Genomic DNA, 10,972 nt, shown 5'->3' on the forward strand with positions numbered 1-10,972 from the left:
AAGTCCAAAGTTGTACTAAGTTATTAAAATATTGAATAGCCGGTGTAGCAGATGAGTTTTCATCCGAAACCCTGATACTTCCTAAGAGATTGTCTAGTTAGTACACGAAGTGCATCCAGTTTTTGCCGTAACCCTCTCTTCTTTTTTGCACATGCTATGCGGGTGAAATAATGATACCTTGCCAAGTTTCAACCATTTCAGAGTTCATTTTGTAGTTCTTTTCACTTTCACGGTGATTTAGCTCTGAAAACAAAGAAGTAAATGCATCGAAAATAGTGAATTATGTTAGAAAGGATTGAAAGCTGATGACACGGATTTCAATTGTTCATCTTAACACAAAAAAAGTCTGGAGTTGTACTAAGTTATTAAAATATTGAATAGCTGGTGTAACAGATGAGTTTTCGTGCGAAACCCTGATACTTCCTAAGAGATTGTCCAGTTTGTACACGAAGTGCATCCAGTCTTTGCCGTAGCCCTCTCTACTTTTTTGCACATGCTATGCGGGTGAAATAATGATACCTTGCCAAGTTTCAACCTTTTGAGAGTTCATTTTGTAGTGCTTCTCACTTTCACGGTGATTTAGCTCTGAAAACAAATCAGTAAATGCATCAAAAATAGCAAATTATGTCAGAAAGCGTTGAAAGTTGATGACGTGGATTTCAATTGTTCAACTGAATGCAAAAAAAGTCTGGAGTTGTACTAAGTTATTAAAATATTGAATAGCCGGTGCAACAGATGAGTTTTCGTCCGAAACCCTGATACTTCCTAAGAGATTGTCCAGTTTGTACACGAAGTGCATCTAGTTTTTGCCGTAACCCTCTCTACTTTTTTGCACATGCTATGCGGGTGAAATATGATACCTTGCCAAGTTTCAACCTTTTCAGAGTTCAGTTTGTAGTGCTTTTCACTTTCACGGTGATGTAGCTCTGAAAACAAATCAGTAAATGCATTGAAAATAGCTTATTATGTCAGAAAGGGTTGAAAGTTGATGACGTGGATTTTAGTTGCTCATCTGAACGAAAATAAAGTCCAGAGTTGTACTAAGTTATTAAAATATTGAATAGCCGGTGTAATAGATGAGTTTTCGTGCGAAACCCTGATACTTCCTAAGAAATTGTCCAGTTTGTACACGAAGTGCATCCATTTTTTGCCGTAACCCTCTCTACTTTTGTGCACATGCTATATGGGTGAAATAATGATACATTGCCAAGTTTCAACCATTTCAGAGTTCATTTTGTACTCCTTTTCACTTTCACGGTGATTTAGCTCTGAAAACAAATCAGTAAATGCATCGAAAATAGCAAATTATGTCAGAAAGGGTTGAAAGTTGATGACGTGGATTTGAACTGTTCATCTGAACGCAAGAACATCCGGAGTTGTACTAAGTTATTAAAATATTGAATAGCAGGTGTAACACATGAGTTTTCATCCGAAACCCTGATACTTCCTAAGAGATTGTCCAGTTTGTACACAAAGTGCATCCAGTTTTTGCCGTAGCCCTCTCTACTTTTTTGCACATGCTATGCGTGTGAAATAATGATACCTTGTCAAGTTTCAACAATTTCAGAGTTCATTTTGTAGTGCTTTTCACTTTCACGGTGATTTAGCTCTGAAAACAAATCAGTAAATACATCGAAAATAGCAAATTATGTTAGAAAGGGTTGAAAGCTGATGACGCGGATTTCAATTGTTCATGTGAACAAAAAAAAGTCTGGAGTTGTACTAAGTTATTAAAATATTGAATAGCCGTTGTAACAAATGAGTTTTCATCCGAAACCCTGATACTTCCTAAGAGATTGTCCAGTTTGTACACGAAGTGCATCCAGTTTTTGCCGTAACCCACTCTACTTTTTTGCACATGCTATGCGTGTGAAATAATGATACCTTGCCAAGTTTCAACCTTTTCAGAGTTCATTTTGTAGTGCTTTTTACTTTCACGGTGATTTAGCTCTGAAAACAAATCAGTAAATACATCGAAATAGCAAATTATGTTAGAAAGGATTGCAAGCTGATGACGCGGATTTCAATTCTTCTTCTGAACACAAAAAAAGTCCGGAGTTGTACTAAGTTATTAAAATATTGAATAGCCGGTGTAAAAGATGTGTTTTCGTCCGAAACCCTGATACTTCCTAAGAGATTGTCCACTTTGTACACAAAGTACATCCAGTTTTTGCCGTAACCCTCTCTACTTTTTTGCACATGCTATGCGGGTGAAATAATGATACCTTGCCAAGTTTCAACCTTTTCAGAGTTCATTTTGTAGTGCTTTTCACTTTCACGGTGATTTAGCTCTTAAAATAAATCAGTAAATGCATCGAAAATAGCTTATTATGTCAGAAAGGGTTGAAAGTTGATGACGTGGATTTGAATTGTGCATATGAACGCAAAAGAAGTCCTGAGTTGTACTAAGTTATTAAAATATTGAATAGCCGGTGTAACAGATGAGTTTTCGTGGGAAACCCTGATACTTCCTAAGAGATTGTCCAATTTGTACACGAAGTGCATCCAGTTTTTGCCGTAACCCTCTCTACTTTTTGGCACATGCTATGCGGGAGAAATAATGATACCTTGCCAAGTTTCAACCTTTTCAGAGTTCATTTTGTTGTGCTTCTCACTTTCACGGTGATTTAGCTCTGAAAACAAATCAGTAAATGCATCAAAAATAGCTTATTATGTCAGAAAGGGTTGAAAGTTGATGACGTGGATTTCAATTGCTCATCTGAACGCAAATAAAGTCCGGAGTTGTACTAAGTTATTAAAATATTTAATAGCCGGTGTAATAGATGAGATTTCGTGCGAGACCCTGATACTTCCTAAGAAATTGTCCAGTTTGTACACGAAGTGCATCCATTTTTTGCCGTAACCCTCTCTACTTTTTTGCACATGCTATACGAGTGAAATAATGATACCTTGCCAAGTTTCAACCTTTCCAGAGTTCATTTTGTACTGCTTTTCACTTTCATGGTGATTTAGGTCTGAAAACAAATTAGTAAATGCATCGTAAATAGAAAATTATGTCAGAAAGGGTTGAAAGTTGATGACGTGGATTTGAATTGTTCATCTGAACGCAAAAAAGTCCGGAGTTGTACTAAGTTATTGTAATATTGAATAGCCGGTGTAACAGATGAGTTTTCGTGCGAAACCCTGATAAGTCCTAAGAGATTGTCCAGTTTGTACACGAAGTGCATCCAGTTTTTGCCGTAGCCCTCTCTACTTTTTTGCACATGCTATGCGGGTGAAATAATGATACCTTGCCAAGTTTCAACCTTTTCAGAGTTCATTTTATAGTGCTTTTCACTTTCACGGTGATTTAGCTCTAAAAACAAATCAGCAAATGCATCGAAAATAGCAAATTATGTCAGAAAGCGTTGAAAGTTGATGACATGAATTTCAATTGCTCATCTGAACACAAAAAAAGTCCGGAGTTGTACTATGTTATTAAAATATTGAATAGCCGATGTAACAGATGAGTTTTAGTCCGAAACCCTGATACTTCCTAAGAGATTGTCCAGTTTGTACACGAAGTGCATCCAGTTTTTGCCGTAACCCTCTCTACTTTTTTGCACATGCTATGCGGGTGAAATAATGATACTTTGCCAAGTTTCAACCATTTCAGAGTTCATTTTGTAGTGCTTTTCACTTTCACGGTGATTTAGCTCTGAAAACAAAGAAGTAAATGCATCGAAAATAGTGAATTATGTTAGAAAGGGTTGAAAGCTGATGACACAGATTTCAATTGTTCATCTTAACACAAAAAAAGTCTGGAGTTGTACTAAGTTATTAAAATATTGAATAGCCGGTGTAACAGATGAGTTTTCGTGCGAAACCCTGATACTTCCTAAGAGATTGTCCAGTTTGTACATGAAGTGCATCCAGTTTTTGCCGTAACCCTCTCTACTTTTTTGCACATGCTATACAGGTGAAATAATGATACCTTGCCAAGTTTCAACCTTTTCAGAGTTCATTTTGTAGTGATTTTCACTTTCACGGTGATTTAGCTTTGAAAACAAATCAGTAAATGCATCGAAAATAGCAAATTATGTCAGAAAGGGTTGAAAGTTGATGACGTGGATTTGAATTGTGCATATGAACTCAAAAAAGTCTAGAGTTGTACTAAGTTATTAAAATATTGAATAGCCGGTGTAACGGACGAGTTTTCGTCCAAAACCGTGATACTTCCTAAGAGATTGTCCAGTTTGTACACGAAGTGCATCCAGTTTTTGCCGTAACCCTCTCTACTTTTTGGCACATGCTATGCGGGTGAAATAATGATACCTTGCCAAGTTTCAACCTTTTCAGAGTTCATTTTGTAGTGTTTATCACTTTCACGGTGATGTAGCTCTGAAAACAAATTAGTAAATATATCGAAAATAGCAAATTATGTCAGAAAGGGTTGAAAGTTGATGACGTGGATTTCAATTGTTCATCTGAACAGAAAAAAAGTCTGGAGTTGTACTAAGTCATTAATATATTGACTAGCCGGTGTAACGGACGAGTTTTCGTCCGAAACCCTGATACTTCCTAAGAGATTGTCCAGTTTGTACACGAAGTGCATCCAGTGTTTGCCGTAACCCTCTCTACTTTTTTGCACATGCTACGCGGGTGAAATAATGATACCTTGCCAAGTTTAAACCTTTTCAGAGTTCATTTTGTAGTGCTTTTCACTTTCACGGTGATTTAGCTCTGAAAACAAATCAGTAAATGCATCAAAAATAGCAAATTATCTCAGAAAGGGTTGAAAGTTGATGACGTGGATTTCAATTGTTGATCTGAACGGGAAAAAAGTCCGGAGTTGTACTAAGTTATTAAAATATTGAATAGCCGGTGTAATAGATGAGATTTCGTGCGAGACCCTGATACTTCCTAAGAAGTTGTCCAGTTTGTACACGAAGTGCATCCATTTTTTGCCGTAACCCTCTCTACTTTTTTGCACATGCTATACGAGTGAAATAATGATACCTTGCCAAGTTTCAACCTTTCCAGAGTTCATTTTGTACTACTTTCACTTTCATGGTGATTTAGGTCTGAAAACAAATTAGTAAATGCATTGTAAATAGAAAATTATGTCAGAAAGGGTTGAAAGTTGATGACGTGGATTTGAATTGTTCATCTGAACGCAAAAAAGTCTGGAGTTGTACTAAGTTATTAAAATATTGAATAGCCGGTGTAACAGATGAGTTTTCGTGCGAAACCCTGATAAGTCCTAAGAGATTGTCCAGTTTGTACACGAAGTGCATCCAGTTTTTGCCGTAGCCCTCTCTACTTTTTTGCACATGCTATGCGGGTGAAATAATGATACCTTGCCAAGTTTCCACCTTTTCAGAGTTCATTTTATAGTGCTTTTCACTTTCACGGTGATTTAGCTCTAAAAACAAATCAGCAAATGCATCGAAAATAGCAAATTATGTCAAAAAGCGTTGAAAGTTGATGACATGGATTTCAATTGCTCATCTGAACGCAAAAAAAGTCCGGAGTTGTACTATGTTATTAAAATATTGAATAGCCGATGTAACAGATGAGTTTTAGTCCGAAACCCTGATACTTCCTAAGAGATTGTCCAGTTTGTACACGAAGTGCATCCAGTTTTTGCCGTAACCCTCTCTAGTTTTTTGCACATGCTATACAGGTGAAATAATGATACCTTGCCAAGTTTCAACCTTTTCAGAGTTCATTTTGTAGTGCTTTTCACTTTCCCGGTGATTTAGCTTTGAAAACAAATCAGTAAATGCATCGAAAATAGCAAATTATGTCAGAAAGGGTTGAAAGTTGATGACGTGGATTTGAATTGTGCATATGAACTCAAAAAAGTCTAGAGTTGTACTAAGTTATTAAAATATTGAATAGCCGGTGTAACGGACGAGTTTTCGTCCAAAACCGTGATACTTCCTAAGAGATTGTCCAGTTTGTACACGAAGTGCATCCAGTTTTTGCCGTAACCCTCTCTACTTTTTGGCACATGCTATGCGGGTGAAATAATGATACCTTGCCAAGTTTCAACCTTTTCAGAGTTCATATTGTAGTGTTTATCACTTTCACGGTGATGTAGCTCTGAAAACAAATTAGTAAATATATCGAAAATAGCAAATTATGTCAGAAAGGGTTGAAAGTTGATGACGTGGATTTCAATTGTTCATCTGAACAGAAAAAAAGTCTGGAGTTGTACTAAGTCATTAATATATTGAATAGCTGGTGTAACGGACGAGTTTTCGTCCGAAACCCTGATACTTCCTAAGAGATTGTCCTGTTTGTACACGAAGTGCATCCAGTGTTTGCCGTAACCCTCTGTACTTTTTTGCACATGCTATGCGGGTGAAATAATGATACCTTGCCAAGTTTAAACCTTTTCAGAGTTCATTTTGTAGTGCTTTTCACTTTCACGGTGATTTAGCTCTGAAAACAAATCAGTAAATGCATCAAAAATAGCAAATTATCTCAGAAAGGGTTGAAAGTTGATGACGTGGATTTCAATTGTTGATCTGAACGGGAAAAAAGTCCTGAGTTGTACTAAGTCATTAAAATATTGAATAGCCGGTGTAACGGACGAGTTTTCGTCCGAAACCCTGATACTTCCTAAGAGATTGTCCAGTTTGTACACGAAGTGCATCCAGTTTTTGCCGTAACCCTCTCTACTTTTTTGCACATGCTATGCGGGTGAAATAATGATACCTTGCCAAGTTTCAACCTTTTCAGAGTTCAATTTGTAGTGCTTTTCACTTTCACGGTGATGTAGCTCGGAAAACAAATCAGTAAATGCATCGAAAATAGCGAATTATGTCACAAAGGGTTGAAAGTTGATGACGTGGATTTGAATTGTGCATCTGAACGGAAAAAAAAGTCCGGAGCTGTACTAAGTTATTAAAATAATGAATAGCCGGTGTAACATATGAGTTTTCGTCCGAAACCCTGATCCTTCCTAAGAGATTGTCCAGTTTGTACACGAAGTGCATCCAGAGTTTGCCGTAACCCTCTCTACTTTTTTGCACATGCTATGCGGGTGAAATAATGGTACCTTGCCAAGTTTAAACCTTTTCAGAGTTCATTTTGTAGTGCTTTTCACTTTCACGGTGATTTAGCTCTGAAAACAAATCAGTAAATGCATCAAAAATAGCAAATTATCTCAGAAAGGGTTGAAAGTTGATGATGTGGATTTCAATTGTTCATCTGAACGGGAAAAAATTCCAGAGTTGTACTAAGTCATTAAAATATTGAATAGCCGGTGTAACAGACGAGTTTTCGCCCGAAACCCTGATACTTCCTAAGAGATTGTCCAGTTTGTACACGAAGTGCATCCAGTTTTTGCCGTAACCCTCTCTAATTTTTTGCACATGCTATGCGGGTGAAATAATGATACCTTGCCAAGTTTCAACCTTTTCAGAGTTCATTTTGTAGTGCTTTTCACTTTCACGGTGATGTAGCTCTGAAAACAAATCAGTAAATGCATCGAAAATAGCAAATTATGTCAGAAAGGGTTGAGAGTTGATGACGTGGATTTCAATTGTGCATCTGAACGCAAAAAAGTCCGGAGTTGTACTAAGTTATTAAAATATTGGATAGCCGGTGTAACAGATGAGTTTTCGTTCGAAAACCTATACTTCCTAAGAGATTGTCCAGTTTGTACACGAACTGCATCCATTTTTTGCCGTAACCCTTTCTACTTTTATGCACATGCTATGCGGGTGAAATAATGATACCTTGCCAAGTTTCAACCTTTTCAGAGTTCGTTTTGTAGTGCTTTTCACTTTCACGGTGATTTAGCTCTGAAAACAAATCATTAAATACATCAAAAATAGCAAATTATGTCAGAAAGGGTTGAAAGTTGATGACGTGGAATTCAGTTGTTCATCTGAACACAAAAAAATTCCGGAGTTGTACTAAGTTATTAAAATATTGAATAGCCGGTGTAACACACAAGTTTTCGTCCGAAACCCTGATACTTCCTAAGAGATTGTCCAGTTTGTACACGAAGTGCATCCATTTTTTGCCGTAACCCTCTCTACTTTTTCGCACATGCTATACAGGTGGAATAATGATACCTTGCCAAGTTTCAACCTTTTCATAGTTCATTCTGTAGTACTTTTCTCTTTCATAGTGGTTTTGCTCTGAAAACAAATCAGCAAATGCATCGAAAATAGCAAATTATGTCAGAAAGGGTCGAAAGTTGATGACGTGGATTTCAATTGTTCATCCGAACGCAAAAAAAGTCCGGAGTTGTACTAAGTTATTAAAATATTGAATAGCCGGTGTAACAGATGAGTTTTAGTCCGGAACCCTGATACATCCTAAGAGATTGTCCAGTTTGTACACGAAGTGCATCCAGTTTTTGCCGTAACCCTCTCTACTTTTTTGCACATGCTATGTGGGCGAAATAATGATACATTGCCAAGTTTCAACCTTTTCAGAGTTTGTTTTGTAGTGCTTTTCACTTTCACGGTGATTTAGCTCTTAAAACAAATCAGTAAATGCATCAAAAATTGCAAATTATGTTAGGAAGGGTTGAAAGTTGATGACGTGGATTTCAATTGTTCATCTGAATGCAAAAAAAGTCCGGAGTTGTACTAAGTTATTAGAATATTGAATTGCCGGTGTAACAGATGAGTTTTCATGCAAAATCCTGATACTTCTTGAGAGATTGTCCAGTTTGTACACGAAGTGCATCCAGTTTGTGCCATAACACTCTCTACTTTCTTGCACATGCTATGCGGGTGAAATAATGATACATTGCCAAGTTTCAACCTTTTCAGAGTTCGTTTTGTAGTGCTTTTCACTTTCACGGTGATTTAGCTCTGAAAACAAATCAGTAAATGCATCGGAAATAGCAAATTATGTCAGAAAGGGTTGAAAGTTGATAACGTGGATTTGAATTGTTCATCTGAACACAAAAAAAGTCCGGAGTTGTACTAAGTTATTAAAATATTGAATAGCCGGTGTAACAGATGAGTTTTCGTCCGAAACCCTGATACTTCCTAAGAGATTGTCCATTTTGTACATAAAGTGCATCCAGTTTTTGCCGTAACCCTCTTTACATTTTTGCACATGCTATGCGGGTGAAATAATGATACATTGCCAAGTTTCAACCTTTTCGGAGTTCGTTTTGTAGTGCTTTTCACTTTCACCATGATTTAGCTCTGAAAACAAATCAGTAAATTCATCGAAAATAGCAAATTATGTCAGAAAGGGTTGAAAGTTGATGACGTGGATTTGAATTGTTCATCTGAACGCAAAAAAGTCTGGAGTTGTACTAAGTTATTAAAATATTGAACAGCCGGTGTAACAGATGAGTTTTCGTTCGAAACCCTGATACTTCCTAAGAGATTGTCCAGTTTGTACATAAAGTGCATCCAGTTTTTGCTGCAACCCTCTGTAATTTTTTGCATCGAAAATAGCTTATTATGTCAGAAAGGGTTGAAAGTTGATGACGTGGATTTCAATTGGTCATCTGAACGAAAATAAAGTCCAGAGTTGTACTAAGTTTTTAAAATATTGAATAGTCGGTGTAATAGATGAGTTATTAAAATATTGAATAGCTAGTGTAACAGAATAGATTTAGTCCGAAACCCAGATACTTCCAAGGAGATTTTCCAGTTTGTACATGAAGTGCATCCAGTTTTTGCCGTTACCCTCTCTACTTTTTTGCACATGCTATGCGGGTGCAATAATGATACCTTGCCAAGTTTCAACCTTTTCAGAGTTCATTTTGTAGTGCTTTTCACTTTCATGGTGATTTAGCTTTGAAAACAAATCATTAAATGCATCGAAAATAGCAAATTATGTCAGAAAGGGTTGAAAGTTGATGACGTGGATTTCAATTGTTCATCTGAATGCAAAGAAAAGTCTGGAGTTGCAGTAAGTTATTAAAATATTGAATAGCTGGTGTAATAGATGAGTTTTTGTCTGAAAGCTTGATACTTCCTAAGAGATTGTCCAGTTTGTACACGAAGTGCATCCAGCTTTTGCCGTAACCCTCTCTACTTTTTTGCACATGCTATGCGGGTGAAATAATGATACCTTGCCAAGTTTCAACCTTTTCAGATTTCATTTTGTAGTGCTTTTCACTTTGACGGTGATTTAGCTCTGAAAACAGATCAGTAAATGCATCGAAAATAGCAAATTATGTCAGAAACGGTTGAAAGTTGATGACGCGGATTTGAATTGTGCATGTGAACGCAAAAAAAGTCTGAAGTCATACTAAGTTATTAAAATACCGAATAGCCGGTGTAACAGATGAGTTTTCGTTCGAAACCCTGATACTTCCTAAGAGATTGTCCAGTTTGTACACGAAGTGCATCCAGTTTTTGCCGTAGCCCTCTCTACTTTTTTGCACATGCTATGCGGGTGAAATAATGATACCTTGCCAAGTTTCAACTTTTTCAGAGTTCATTTTGTAGTGCTTCTCACTTTCACGGTGATTTAGCTCTGAAAACAAATCAGCAAATGCATCAAAAATAGCAAATTATGTCAGAAAGCATTGAAAGTTGATGACGTGGATTTGAATTGTTCATATGAATGCAAAAAAAGTCTGGAGTTGTACTAAGTTATTAAAATATTGAATAGCCGGTGTAACAGATGAGTTTTCGTCCGAAACCCTGATACTTCCTAAGAGATTGTCCAGTTTGTACACGAAGTGCATCTAGTTTTTGCCGTAACCCTCTCTACATTTTTGCACATGCTATGCCGGTGAAATATGATACCTTGCCAAGTTTCAACCTTTTCAGAGTTTAGTTTGTAGTGCTTTTCACTTTCATAGTGATTTAGCTCTGAAAACAAATCAGCAAATGCATCGAAAATAGCAAATTATGTTAGAAAGGGTTGATACAGGATAACATGGATTTCAATTGTTCATCTGAACGCAAAAAAAGTCCGGAGTTGTACTAAGTTATTAAAATATTGAATAGCCGGTGTAACAGATGAGTTTTCGTCCGAAACCCTGATACTTCCTAAGAGATTCTCCAGTTTGTACACGAAGTGCATCCAG

The sequence above is a fragment of the Triticum dicoccoides genome, chromosome 7B (assembly GCF_002162155.2).
Source record: "Triticum dicoccoides isolate Atlit2015 ecotype Zavitan chromosome 7B, WEW_v2.0, whole genome shotgun sequence".
NCBI lineage: Eukaryota > Viridiplantae > Streptophyta > Magnoliopsida > Poales > Poaceae > Triticum > Triticum dicoccoides.